Here is a 13,380-nt window from a genome sequence, read left to right as displayed (position 1 = left end):
AGGCTGAGAGAGAAGGCAGCATTTAGTGCAGGGGATATCTCTGGCCAGCAAGGAGCAGCAAGGGCATGGTGGACAGTGAAGACAGTCACAGATGCCTCTGTCTCCCCTGATCTTCCCAACAACCCAGTGAGGGAGGAGGGGCAGGGTGACACCTCCATTTCGAGATAATGGGATGTCAAAGAGTTTATGTGACTTGGCCAAGCTACTAGTGATAAAGCCAGGTCCTCGGGCTCCTGGACTCATTCCATTTTATAAGCATCGGAAAACCATTGTTGCTTTGTGTGTAAGTTATGGGGTGGGGCATGAAACTTTGTATCATTAAATGTGAACAGCAATCTGGTAAAGCCTGTGAATCCTTTTGCCAAATAATGTTTTAAAATGCCATATATAACATGATTACAAAAAAAAAATTATATTGATATACAGTTATCTATATATAAGATTAAGATTATACAATAATATCTATATTATTGTGGTAAAAATATACATGGCAAAATATATACCACCTCAGTAATTTCTACAGGTACAACTCAATGACATTGATTACACTGTTCAAGCCGTGCACCCATTCTTGCCACCCTTTTCCAAATCATTCTACCACCATGAACATAAACTTAATGCCCTCAAATCATAAATTCCTCCTTTCCCTCCTACCCCCGGTAACCACTAATAATCTTTGGTTTCTATGTATTTACTTATTGCATGTAAGTGAGATCACATAGTATTTTTCCTTTTGCGACAGACTTATTTCACTCAGCATAATGTTTTCAATGTTTTTCCATGTGTGGCATTTCTCTTTACAGCAGAGTAGTATTCCATTGTGTGTATATATACCACATTTTGTTTATCGATTTATCAGTTATCAATGTATTTTTAAAAATGAGTTGTGGTATAGTAACCTTCAGCTCCCATATTAATGCAGTCAATAAGATCTAGCAGTGGGTCTAATAGCTTCCCTAATTTTGTAGTAGTGATGAATGTAAACAATATTTTGAGTTACCTGCAATAGCTAGAATATAATATAAAAATATCTGTGATTTCCATTGGTGACAAAGTCCGGGGTACTGCTAACATTCCTGTGGGTTTTTGCCTATATTTGTAATTGAAGGAAATGCTAAATTTCAGTTAAAGATGAATAAAAATAAAGATATTATTACTTCCCACGCAGGCCAGGAGAGCCTTGAATTTTCTTTGAGGCCTCTTGGAAATTACAGCAGCCTGGGGCCATGACAAGAACTCGGCTTTGGAGCTGGAGGAAAGCATTCTTTAACCATTCCGGCCTGAGCGATGACTCCGAATTCAAACTTTCTGGTTTGGGCATACATTTCCTGGCTTGGTCCAACTGTGTGAACTTGAGCAAGTTGTTCAACCTCTCTGAGCTTCAGTTTCCTCATTTGTGTTTAGATACCAGTGTCTGCCCCTTAGAGGTTGTGGCCTCCTGTGACTCTTGAGGTTCCTTAAAAAAAAAAAAAAACAGCAAAACCAAGTGTTATGGATTGAATTGTGTCCCCCAAAAATATGTGTTGTAAATCCTACCATATCTGTGATTATAAGTCCATTTGGAAATAGGAGGTTCTTTGTTATGTTAATGAGGCGGTATTGCTCTTTTGAGATATAAAAGAGCAGATTAAGCGAGCAACAAAAAAGCATAGATGGAGAAAGATAGATGCCATGCCACATGAATCCTCCAAGGAACCCAGAAACCGAAGCTGAAAAGAGACAAGGACCTTTCCTTACAGCCAACAGGGAGAGAAAGCCTTCCTCTAAAGTTGGTACCCTGAATTTGGACTTATAACTTCCTAAACTGTGAGAAGATAAAGTTCTATTTGTTAAAGTCACCACTTGTGACGTTTCTGTTATAGCAGCACTAGATAACTAAGACACCAAGCAAGCATTTTGTTTCAGGTTTATCTGAAAATCCCCTTCTCCCATAATGTATCACAAGATGCAGGCTTTTTCTGTCCAAGTTTTCCAGAACCTTGTTTTCTTCCTGCCGTCCAGAGTAAACAATATCATCACTAAGCCAGACCCTGACTTTTCCTACCATCCCAGCCTTTTAGGAGCCAAGATTGGCATCTTGTTTTCACAGACCCTAAATTGTCTTAAACTTTTACATACCAGGAGGTGGTCTGGAATCCTATCAGGGGCCATAAAAGACTATAGCCAGCAAAGACAGGCGACCAGCAGGGATAGTTTTAAACAATTAGCTAGAAAAAAGAAGCCACAAAGGGAGTGTATATACAGGTGTCCAGGCATCCTAGCTATGTGCCCTAAGATAACTCTTGGATGGGGATGATGGTAGAGATTCACTAAATTTGCAGCTTGCCAGGTAGGTTTGGTCTGTTCTGTTTAAGTACTGAAGGCCTCTTATGTTCTCTCCTTTCATGCAGGAGACCCAGGTTGTATTCCTGGCCAATGTATAACCATCATCCACCTGTCAGTGGAGGCTTGCATGTTGCTGTGATGCTGAACAGGTTTCAGCGGAGCTTCCAGGTCAAGACGGACTGGCAAGAAGAGCCTGGTGGTCTACTTCTGAAACTCAGCCAATGAAGACCCTATGGATCACAACCAATCATGGGCATGGTGCAGGACCAGAAAGGATTTTGTTCATTTGTGCATGGGGTCTCCATGAGTTGGGGGCTGGCTTGATGGCGGCTAACAACATCAACAACAGTAAGGAGAGAAGACTGCATTTATGATCAAGAAGAGGCTAAGTGTCAGATCTTTCACTTCAAGGAGAAGCGTATAGGCATAGACATTTATTTAGAAGGACTAGAGCATTATGGCATTTTCCCACTACTTTATCTAAAGAGGAAGCCTAGGTTTCTTCTCCATACAAAGAAAGTAGTTATAGCCTTTAGGTCCCCTAAAGGGCTTTCAACAAGGTGACCAAGTTGCTGAATGTCCTGAAAACATCCCTAAAGACATGGGAGTTAACTGAGCCCATGACTTGCATAACCATTGCTAAGCACAGAAGTTGTGTCCTCTTTCAAGCAATGTTACACATTTCTGAACCTATAGCCTTACACTCTTGTGCACATACATTCCTGGGGGGGGGTGGGGGTGGGTTCCTGGGTCAAAAGCATTCTTATAAAGGTCTCATTTTAAAAACTCAATATTATAAAGTGCTTGTGTGAAACTCTGGGTAATGACAGTTACCTCAGAGGCAAATACCTGAAGTACTTTTTCTATGAACATGCTATTTATCTGTTCTGACTCAACCTAAGGGTTCACAAGCCTTGCAACCCAATTTGCTCTGAGATTGACATTGCCCTAAGCAGCAGGAATGCCCAGGAGAGCCTGTCAAGAGAAAGGAAAGGCAAAGGCAAGGGCAGCAAGAAAAAAATAGCATCGAAGAAACTAAAATAGAAAAGATGGCTTGAGACCAAAAGGAAGGTGTGTTAAAGTCAAAGAAAGAGGGACAATAAAACCAGAAAAAATAGTTTCTACCTGAAAAAGGATCTTGTAAAAGCTTTCCTTTGAAAAACTCATCGTGCTAGTAAATAGCCACGTTCTGGTAAGGAAAGCAAGATTTTCAAGTAGGAAGGGAGTCTAAGGATTCATTCCCTTGTTTTTAGATGAAGAAATAAGGCACAGAGGGGTTAACTGATTTGCCCAAGGACACACAGCTAGTTAGCAGCATTGTGGGGACCAGAGCTCCTACCCTTTGTCATGTTACATCATGGCATTTATTTTTATTCTTATTTTTCTCCACTTATCCCTTTATAATTACTTTACTTAAGCAATACGGATTATTCATTCAGAGCTGGAACATCGTTTTCTCGTTTCACTGAGTTTAAATAGAGATGACAAGGTCTATTCTTAATGTTTAACAATCAAAACCAATTATCGCTCTTTCTTTTCCTTCATGCAAAAAACACATTGTCCTTTTCAGAATGTAGTGTTTTCATTTCCTGGCGTAAACAAGCCCGTGAGAACAATCATATGGCAAAAATACCTCCGGAGAAGATGTATACTACATATAATCAAGTAAGCCCAGTTATTCAGGGCTGGGGAAATAGTGCTATGGATACAAAATAAAGAATAAACGTAGTTCAAAGGATACTGAGTTCTTGGGCATGAGTCAGGGTACACTCATTTGTGTTCAGCCCACTGATATGACCAGCTCCAACAAGCTCAATTTTTTTTCTGCCCTTTGGAAGGCTTTTAAGCAAACCCCTAGCTTTCTTGGTACAGAATCCAAATTCCGAAAAATGTCCAGGCTAAGCTAGACTAGACCAGAAAATGTTCTCCCTTTGCCCCTGTAGCAGAGGAAAACTTAGTTATGAGCCACCCTAAACATTGATTCATCCATCCGTTATCCATCCCTCCATGCATCCCTCCATCTCTCCAACCCTCCATCCCTCCATCCACCCATCCCTCCATCCACCCACCCACCCACCCACCCACCCACCCACCCATCCATCCATCCATCCATCCATCCATCCATCCATCCACCAGCCCACCCATCTACCATCCATCATTTTTTGCTCTCCCACCATGTAAGAGCTCAATTACTGAATTTGAAAATAGCTTCCTGATGAGAAACATCAACAAAGTCTGACGTTTGGCTTTACAGTATCCCTGGGTGTCAATTCTTTGTTCATAAAGACAGACAAACCTCTAAGTTTTTGCCTAACCGTGGAATTTATGTTGCTCTTCTTTTTCCCATTATAAGTAGTGGTGGTGGTGGTGGTGGTGTGTGCTGTCAAGTTGATACAACTCACAGGGCTCCTACAGGACAGAGTAGAACTATTCCATGGGGTTTTCTAGGCTGAAATCTTGACGGGAGCCAATTGCCAGGTCTTTACTCCCTTGGAGCAGCTGGTGAGTTCGAATCACAGACCTTATGGTTATCAGCAGAGGTTTCAACCATTGCACCATCAGGTTCCTTTTCTAAGTAGTGGAGCTAGAGAAATGAAGCAAGAAGAAATTAATATAAAAGAGAATCCTATTTTTTTCGGACTCCGTTTTTCAAAAGCCATTCTTTGGGAAATCCAAGGAGGAGTATTTGCCAATGAACACTTTGATAAGGCAAAAAGAATTCCAGTGGATCCCGGGAAGATAGTACTTGTTTAAGAAGGAAAGAGTCTTGAAGGTCCCTTTCTCCTGCATAGAGGGTGCTGGCTTAATCCAGCACTAGAGACATTCAACGCTACGGCTACTGGGAAACTGCACCCTCAGGCATCTAGAGGGCTCTGGCCATGGCCCTGTCCATGTTCTTCCTTGGCAAAATTGCTTATGTTTCCAGGTTCAGGGGACTGAGGAACACAAGCAGAATACTCGCTGAAGATCCTGGGACAAGTTCATAAAATGTGACTCTCTGAAATTGAAATAAAGAGAAGTGACACAAAGTTAAAAAACTACTCCTTGGACTGTACACTCTGTAAGGACAGGGACTCTGTGGGTCTTCTTCACTGATTTTATCCCCAGTGCCTAGCAACATGATATTCAGTGTGCAATAAATATTTGTTTGATAAATTTCACTGTTACAGTCTTCCCAGGTAGCATTTGTAACACCAAAACTGCTAAGCAGTAGAAAGAACATTGGACTTGGAGTAAAAAAGTCTGAGTCTGATTTTTGGTATTTCTACTTACTAGCTGTAAGCATCAGTTTTCACATCTTTAAAATGGGGTCAATAGCATCTACCTTACAGAGCTATTAGGAGGATTAACTGGAGTAACTCACCAAAAAGGCCCAACACAATGGGTGGCACAGTGGTATGTGCTTAATAAACGCAGAATATTTTGACTAAAATTAAGGGGCTGCATAAATCTTAGCAAGAGACCTATGGTGACTCTAAAAAGGAAGGACCAATTTAAAATGCAATCAATGAGACAAAAGCTAAAATCGTGAAAATACCAGCTTATCCTAAGGAAATGTTATAATGGCAAAACATTTGGTAATTGATACAAAGAATATCTTAAAAAGGCAATCAGTAGTTTCTTTGGTAAGCCTCAGTGCTAAGCTTATTTTCATGTGAACAAGACAGCTTTCCTGAGTTATCAGCTGATGACTCATTAAAATTTACTTTTAAAGACCTTGTAAAGAAAAATTATCCAAAATTTGGAAATTGGGCAAAGAGGTTATTATATGCCCTTGTTGCAAATTCTTATGAGAGAATCTTCTAACAAGCTCACTTAAGGATCATCTATGGCATAGTGGTTAAGTGCTATGGCTGCTAACTAAAATGTTGACAGTTCAAATCCACCAGGCGCTCCTTGGAAGCTCTTTGGGGTTGTTCTACTCTGTCCAATAGGGTTGCTATGAGTCAAAATAGACTTCACAGCAACTTTTTTTTTTTTTCTTAATGTTATGTTGTCGTTATTAGGTGCCGTAGAGTTGGTTCCGACTCATAGCGACCCTATGTACCACAGAACGAAACGCTGCCTGGGCCTGCACCATGCTCCCAATGGTTGTTAGCTTAAGCCCACTGTTGCAGCCACTGTGTCTGTCTATCTTGTTGAGGATCTTCCTGTTTTTCCCTGACCCTCTACTTTATCAAGCGTGATGTACTTTTCCAGGTACTGATCCCTCCTGACAACTTGTCCAAAGTGTGTGAGCTGCAGCCTTGCCATTCTCGCTTCTAAGGAGTATTCTGGTTGTTCTTCTTCCAAGACAGATTTGTTCGTTCTTTTGGCAGTCTGTGGTATATTCAATATTCTTCTCCAACACCGCAATTCAAAGGTGTCAGTTCTTCTTTGGCCTTCCTTATTCATTTCCAGCTTTCACATGGATATGATGCAATTGGAAATACCATGGCATGAGTCAGGCACACCTTAGACTTCAAGGTGACATTTTTGCTTTTCAACACTTTAAAGAGGTCTTTTGTAGCAGATTTTCCCAATGAATTGCATCTTTTGATTTCTTGACTGCTGCTTTCATGGGTGTTGATTGTGGATCCAAGTAAAATGAAATCCTTGACAACTTCAATCTTTTCTCCTTTTATCATGATGTTGCTTATTGGTCCAGTTGTGAGGATTTTTGTTTCCTTTATGTTGAGGTGTAATCCATACTGAAGGCTGTGGTCTTTGATCTTCATCAGTAAGTGCTTCAAGTCCTCTGCACTTTCAGCAAGTAAGGTTGTGTCACGACCTGTGTTAACGCAGGTTATTAATGAGTCTTCCTCTAATCCTGATGCCCTGTTCTTCATATAGTCCAGCTTCTCGTATTATTTGCTCAGCATACAGATTGAATAGGTACGGTGAATAGATACAACCGTGACACATACCTTTCCTGACCTTAAACACACAATATCTCCTTGTTCTGGCCTGAATTTCTGGCAGCTCCTTGTTGATACACTGCTGCAGCTGCTTTTGAATGATCTTCAGCAAAATTTGACTTGCATGTGGTATTAATGATATTGTTCAATGATTTCCGCATTCGGTTGGATCACCTTTCTTGGGAATAGGCACAAATATGGATCTCTTCTAGTCGTTTGGCCAGGTGACTGTCTTCCAAATTTCTTGACATAGACAAGTGAGCACTTCCAGCACTGCATCCATGTGTTGAAACATCTCAATTGATATTCCATCAGTTCCGAGAGCCTTGTTTTTTGCCAATGTCTTCAGTGCAGCGTGGACTTCTTACTTCAGTGCCATCGGTTCCTGCTTATATGGTACCTCCTGAAATGGTTGAACATCAACCAGTGCATTTTGGTATAATGACTCTGTGTATTCCTTCCATCTTCTTTTGATGCTTCCTGCATCGTTTAATATTTTCCCCATGGAATCCTTCACTATTGCAACTCCAGGCTTGAATTTTTTCTTCAGTTCTTTAGCTTGAGAAGTGCCAAGTCTGTTCTTCCCTTTTGGTTTTCTATCTCCAGCTTTTTGCACGTGCCATTATAATACTTTACTTTGTCTTCTGGAGCCGCCATTTGAAATCTTCTGTTCAGCTCTTTTACTTCATCATTTCTTTCTTTTGCTTTAGCTGCTTGACATTTAATAGCAAGTTTCAGAGTCTCTTCTGAGATCCATTTTGGTCTTTTCTTTCCTGTCTTTTTAATGACCTCGTGCTTTCTTCATGTATGATTCCTTGATGTCATTCCACAACTTGTTTGGTCTTTGGTTGTTGGTGCTCAGTGTGTCATATCTGGCTAATTCTTTTCAGAGGTAGACTGTCGGGCACTTCTTCCTAGTCTGTCTTAGTCTGGAAGCTCAGCTGAAACCTGTCTACCATGGGTGACCCTGCTGGTATCCGAATACCAGTGGCATAGCTTCCAGCTTCACAGCAACACACAAGCCCCCACAGTAAGACAAACTGACAGACATGTGGGGGCTAATGTTATGAAGAATTGCAATGTTGTTAAATTTACTACTTACTATTTTGCTCAGGGCACAGACTCCGTAACTTGTAGAAGATTGATAAGTTGTATGTGCATTCTGTCCAGTCAATATGTGCATGATTTCTGTTTATAGAAATGAGAGCACCAAACGTTACAGTTTTATTGACCTGTAAGACATTAACCATTTTGTATCTAACCTTGCTATCTCATTTCAGAATTCTTTCTTTTATTGGTTATAGATCAGTTCTGATATTTTCCTTTGAACTAACATTGCTGGTTCCTTCAATAATGAGTTATCTTTGATAAATAATAGAAAGTTACACTTTTTTTTAATCTCTTGCTGACAGAGTTATGATTAAATAAGATGTCTGATTATCCTGAACTAGCAAGCAAAGCCTTGTAAAATGCATTGATGTAGTGAATTTGCATTTTATTGATATTATACTTTTGTTTCATTGTTTTAAAATGTATTTTAGTTTTGTATCTGTCATTGTTGTCCGTATAAGGCTATACCACACCACGTTTTGGAGGCAATAGTGGTTCCGTGGTAGAAATCTCACCTTTCTTTAAACACACCCAGGAACAATTCTCAGCCAATGCACATTGTGCTCAGCCATCCCATTAGCCAGTGGAGGCTTGCATGTTACTATGATGCTGAGCACTTTTCAGCAGATCTTCCAGACTGTGATAGACTAGGAAGAAAGGCCTGGTGAATTGCTTCTGAAAATCAGCCAATGAAAACTCTATGGATCACAACGGTCCAATCTGCAACTGATCATGGGTGTTATGGATTGAATTGTGCCCTCCCCAAATGTGTGTCAACTTTGCTAGGCCATGCTTCCCAGTGCTGTGTGATTGACCACCATTTTATTATCTGTTGTGATTTTCCTATGTGTTGTAAACCCTACCTCTATGATGTTAATAAGACATGATTAGTGGCAATTATGTTAATGAGGCAGGACTCAATCTACAAGACTAGGCTGTGTTTTAAGTCAATCTTTTTTTGAGATATAAAAGAGTGAAGCTAGCAGAGAGACATGGGGACCTCAAACTACCAAGAAACAAGAACCAGGAGTCCCTGCACTGAGAAGCTCCTAGTCCAGGTGAATATTGATGACAAGGACTTTTCTCCAGAGCCGACACAGAGAGAAGACCTTCCCTTGGAGATGGCACCCTGCGTTTGGACTTCTAGCCTCCTAGACTGTGAGAGAATACACTTCTCTTTATTAAAGCCATCCTCATGGTATTTCTGTTATAGCAGCACTAGAATAACTAAGACAACGGGAATGGTGCAGGACCAGGCAGCATTTCGTTCCACTTTGCATGGGGTCACCATAAGTCAAAAGCCAACTAGATAGCAGCTAACAACAACAACATGTCATGTTTTATTTACGTACTTATTTAAGTAACATAGAGTTCCTGGGAGGTACAAATGATTATGTGCTTGACTACTAGCTGAAAGGTTGGCTTTTCAAACCCATCCAGAGGCCCCTTGGGATACAGGCCTGGTGATCTGCCTTTGAAAGGCCACGGCCTTGAAAACCCTATGGAGGAGTTCTTCTCTGCACGCATGGGATTGCCATGAGTCGGAATTGACTCCAGGGCAACTAACAACAACAACAACAACATTTAAGTAACATAGTAAAAATAATTATCCTGGGAGTCTGTAATAAATTTTTTCTTGTTCTAACTTACCCTGGAACCCTGGCAGTTCCTCAGTTTGAGTTCCAAAGCCCCCAACTCATTTCAGGGCTCTTGTGTACCTTACCTGAGGATATCTGAAAGATGACTCTGCATTCTAGGATGGGGCTCGGGCACAGGCCAGGAGTGACTGCCTCCCTATCCTTATCTAACAAATGGTGCTCTCCCGTGTAGATACAGTAGAATCTAATTTTCCCTTATTCAAAGGCTGAGCTCCCCACTGTCTGAGGGCTGCTGCCAGGGACCAACTGTTTGTTCCTGTGTATTTCTAACATCAGATAAAAGAAAACCTCATTACACCGCTCCACCCTTAGGAGCTGCCTCACAATGCATCCAGATGACGCAGTTGCATATTTAGCAATTCTGAGCACTCAAATTCTTTTGTACAAACTAATTAGAGTCAGAAAAAAAACTGCCAATTACTGTTTGTACTTGTATATCAAAAACCACTAAGTGTGAAAGCTCTAAAAATACTCAAATGCTTAGTGCCCTAGTCCTACATCTGAGATCTTAATCTAAAGTTTTGTGCTCAATATTTATTGAACAAGTGGATGAATGAATGTTGTTGTTGGGTGCCATCGAGTTGATTCCGACTCATAGCGACCCTGTGTTCAACAGAATGAGACATTGCCCAGTCCTACACCATCCTCACAATCCTCATGTTTGACCCCATTGTGCAGCCGCCACTGTGTCAATCCATCTCATTGAGGGTCTTCCTCTTTTTTGCTAACCCTCTACTTTACCAAGAGTGATATTCTTCTCCAGGGACTGGTCCCTTCTGATAACATGTCCAAAAGTACATGAGACAAAATCTCATCACCTTTGCTTCCATGGAGCACTCTGGCTATACTTCTTCCAAGACAGAGTTGTTCATTCTTCTGGCAATCTATAGTATATTCAATATTCTTTAACACCATAATTCAAAGGCATCAATTCTCCTTCAGTCTTCCTTCTTCACCGTTCACCTTTTGCCTGTGTATGAGGCTAATGAAAATATCATGGCTTGGGTCAGGCGTACCTTAGTCCTCAAAGTGACACCACAGTGAATGGATAGATGAAGGATTTTGACAAATTACAATTATTTTACTAGACGAGTTTCTAGGCTGCCAGCTTTGGTCAGTAGAAGCACTGCAGAGGGCTAAGAACTGATTTCGGAGTTCAAGCGCCTTCTCTGACCCTTGCAAGGTAGGTGACCTTAGGCTGTTAACTTTACTCTGAGCCTCTCAATTTTCCTCATCTGTGAAATGCCAATTGCTACAGGGTTACACATAATGCATTTAGCACTTGTAGACCACTATCTGACATATCATAAGCCCTCCATTAAATTGCACTTGCTATGATTATGGAGCCCTGGTGACGAAGTGGTTAAGAGCTCATGCTGTTAACCATAAAGTTGGCAGTTCGAATCCACCAGCCGCTCCTTGAAAACCCTATGGGGCAGTTCTACCCTGTCCTGTGGGGTCACTATGAGTTGGAATCGACTTGATGGCACACGACAACAACATGATTATTTAGATCAGAGGCCCACAGATGTATTCTGCTTGGATGTTATTCTGTTTAAAAGTAAGTATGGCCAATCGGTAAAAGTTAGGAAATTTCATGTATTTTCCCTTTTGGCTCCTCTTGAAAAAACCAAAAGATCTGGCAGCACACAGCTTAAATTCCTTCATGGCAACCAACAGCTCTAGGTGGGTGGCAGCTGTCCCTTGGGATGGGCAAGTATTGTCCCATTTGTTTCAGGCCACACCCAGGTCTCTTTGTTCTTTGTATTATCTGCCTGGCCCTTGAGGCTTCAATCCCTGGTTTAGATCATCACCCTCTTGTTCTCCACTGAAATAACCTCTAACAGTTTCCAGAGGCCCTGGAGGCAGGGCTCCCACCTAATACAACCAGGAGCTTTAGGGGAGCCCTTTTATAAGGGCTCATAGTTCAGCCTGATGAGGTAGGAGTTCCAGGGCCCGGGGAGGTCTTCACAGAGCATTGTCCCCCTCCTCCTCAGCCCCACAGAAGGGCCACGTAGGCCCGAACACATCCCTTCACGTGGCCCACTGAGTGCACTTCCTGGGTCTCTCATATCACTGTGGTAGAGTGCTGAACTAACTGATAATAAAACCCAGGTGCCGCTGAGGCGATTCCAACTCATGGCGACCCCCTGTGTGTCAGAGCAGAACTGTGCTCCATAGGGTTTTCAACGGCTGACTTTTCAGAAGTATATCACCAGGCCTTTCTTCTGAGGAGAGCTGGACTCAAACCTCCAACCTTTTGGTTAGCAGCTGAACATGTTAACCATTTGCACCACCCAAGGTCTCTAACTGGTCATAGTTAACTCTGATACAGAACTTTAATATAGAGCTTCCACCCTGTACCAGTCATTTGACGTGGGCTTTTTTGCTTACTCTTGCAGACCTTCTGGAGTAGGCAGCACAGTTCTACAATCTGAAATTCCAAAGCTCCAAAGACCAACTTCTTTTTCGAACAAAATCTAACTTGAACTAACTGGAGAAAGTTTATAGTCTTTACTTATCTCACTTTATATAAATACTCTCACATTTTGCTGCAGGCATACGAATGTGTTTGACTCCAGACACCACAGGAGGTACGGTATTCACACCCTCAACTTTCTAAGGATTGTCATGTCCCTTCTCTGGACCTCAGTTAAAGTAAAGTGTGGCACTACTTGTTGTGTGCCATACACTTACTAGGCTTCAGGCCATTTCATTCTCTCTATACAATCCTATAACATGGGTGTTAGCCTCCACTTTGCTGATAAGGTCACTATTAGTCAGAATTGACTCAATTGCACTACAAGAATATATCCTGGCTTATTTTTTCTCTCATTCTCACATTCCAGGGGTCAGCAGCATGACAGAGAGGCCGGGAAAGCTTTGAAAATGGTGTTTACTGTCCCCTACTTCCCATCTCTCAGGGGAGGGTTCCAGCCATTCAAAAATGTTTTCAAGGGGATTGCAGACATTTTCTGGGATCTCAACTCAGTGGTCTGTCTCTCCCTCTTCCTGCTGTAAAGATTTCTGCAAGTAGGTGCAACATTTCTTTAGGGGCTTTTAGCCCCAATAGGTCTGAGCCCTACAGACCAGTTTCCACCCCCCACCCCCCACCTCCCCACCCCCGCTCCTGTTAATGAGGTCTGTCCCTCCCCCTTCCTTCTGTCTCTCCTAGATATGTTGTTCCTCCCCTCACTCAGGGGACCCAAGAGAAATCACAAGAGCTTCTGGGTTGCTGGTGTTTGGGAACCTCACTGAAAGAGAGTCGAGGGCAGTTGAGGGCCTGGCTGGAGGGGCTGTTACCTTCTACCCAGCTCAAGTCACCAAGGGAGGTGTGGGCCATTCTCATAATGTCATGCTTTTCCACTCAGTTGCTGGGAGGAAATGTC

This window comes from Loxodonta africana, chromosome 16, assembly GCF_030014295.1.
Source record: "Loxodonta africana isolate mLoxAfr1 chromosome 16, mLoxAfr1.hap2, whole genome shotgun sequence".
Taxonomy (NCBI): domain Eukaryota; kingdom Metazoa; phylum Chordata; class Mammalia; order Proboscidea; family Elephantidae; genus Loxodonta; species Loxodonta africana.
Note: the sequence above shows the minus strand (reverse complement) of the source record.